The following is a 1,740-nucleotide window of genomic DNA, read 5'->3' as shown; positions in this document are numbered from 1 at the left end:
CTGTTTCTATAAGGTCATCCACCTATGACAGATAGATACAAAGAAATGAAGCCATGTTTTGGAAAGCCTTGTCAAAAACCAAAGGAATAGTTGCTTTTCCTGAGAGATGAGTTCAGGAATTGGTGGATGTTTTGCAAGTCTCAAAGTTTTCTAATTCAAGTCATAGCAAACAGAGCTTGAAAACACACATTTACCACCCAGTGGTAAAGATGATCTCATTTCTTCTCAAAAGAAGCATATATATATGCCTTCATTTTAATTGAATTCATTTAATATTTATTAAGCACATAGCATCATCATAGGTGTCCTTAGCAATCTTTCTTTAGCCACTCTCAAAATGCTTTCCCACTATTTCTTAATGCTAATCATTAATTTCTTCCTACATCTATGCTGTGTAGCAGGGCTATACATTCAGGTGAGCCTGACTCTTTATGCTTCTGAGACACAAAAGTAAAAGCCTTTGTCCAATACCTGCATTTGAAGCTTTCCTACTGTCAAATCTGATTTCCGGAGGATGTTTTCCATTCCATGTTTCTTTTTTTTAAGTGCTGGAAAATGTGGTCTCTTTTTTGGTGAATATGGAACCTATTATAAAAATGTAAGAACATATCAGATTAGGAAGTACCAACATTATTTCTGTGATGGCACTTAAATAAGAATTCTCACCCTTCGGACATTCTCTTACAAACTGAACATTTGCCACATAACAACATTGAGTTGGAGACCGTATTCATATTATTCTCCACGCCCCATGTATCTCCTTTGTGCCCAGAGCTCTCTTTGAAGATATCTATAGGGTGCAGAGAAATGAGATTGTCTGGTTCTGAAAGACTATACAGCGTCAGGAAAAAAGCAGGTCATTCATAAGGGGAAGAAGAAGAAATTGCCTCTGCAGCTGCTGAGCACAGTGAGAGTGTGGGGCTGTTGTGGACCAGTGCCCCAGAAAGCTCATTATCACTGGATCCAGTTGTTAATTCGGCCTCGTTTCTGCAGGCTTCCTTATTTTTCATGGCAGCCATGTCTCCAAACATAAAAAGAAAGCTCTGGGTTCTTTTCACCCCATGCCTGATACTTTCCCTATTGTTCCTGGCTTACTGGCTACAAGTACCTGTCCTAATAGTGTTGCTATAGGAAACTATTCCTAGGTCATGGCTCCTGGCTACTACGCCCTCTTTACTCTTACTTCCCCTTGTGCTTAATAATTAGCACTAGGACTATTGTGAGATTTACACAACGTAGAATGTGGGACAGCATCTGGGTCCTACCTGATGAAGGAGTTTACAAATGGAGGCTGCTGAACCACTGCTGCCCTGCCAGCTTGCCCCAGCTCAAATTCACTTGTAGAACCTTCCCTGATCCATCTAAAGTAAGACCCCTCTTTTTTCTCTCTCATAAAACCCAGTGCTTTTTCCTGCTAAACATCTACCACGCTTGGTAGTTACTAAGTTACTTCTGTGTGTGTTGAATATAACTATTGCGAAGTCCAATGCCTAGGCAGGTTTTGTAAAACAGGACGATTTGGGGCTGGTGTGGACTGCAGAGAACATGACTTGTGAAAAGGGGTACCTCTTTGCAGCTCCTGCTTGTTGCCATGAGGAACTGTGGGCCTCGTGTTTTCAAATCTTCCAATTTTTCAAAATAAAGTTGAAAACCCAGATTTTTATTTGAAATAATCCCAATTTTTAAATGTGGACAACTAATTAAAATATATTTTGAGCACATTCTGAGGGCTAAACAAAA

General features: G+C 39.9%; 1 protein-coding gene across 1 annotated transcript in view; it reads right to left on the bottom strand.

Annotated features, from left to right (window-relative positions):
* The window catches only part of LOC105808235 (putative uncharacterized protein C3orf49), a 23,047-nt gene that overhangs the window by 372 nt on the left and 20,935 nt on the right, over positions 1–1,740 (bottom strand). The gene's annotated exons all lie outside the window — the stretch shown is intronic.

The sequence above is a fragment of the Propithecus coquereli genome, unplaced genomic scaffold (genome assembly GCF_000956105.1).
Source record: "Propithecus coquereli isolate 6110/MARCELLA unplaced genomic scaffold, Pcoq_1.0 Scaffold1, whole genome shotgun sequence".
NCBI classification, from domain to species: domain Eukaryota; kingdom Metazoa; phylum Chordata; class Mammalia; order Primates; family Indriidae; genus Propithecus; species Propithecus coquereli.
This window is presented reverse-complemented; position numbering and strand designations above follow the sequence as displayed.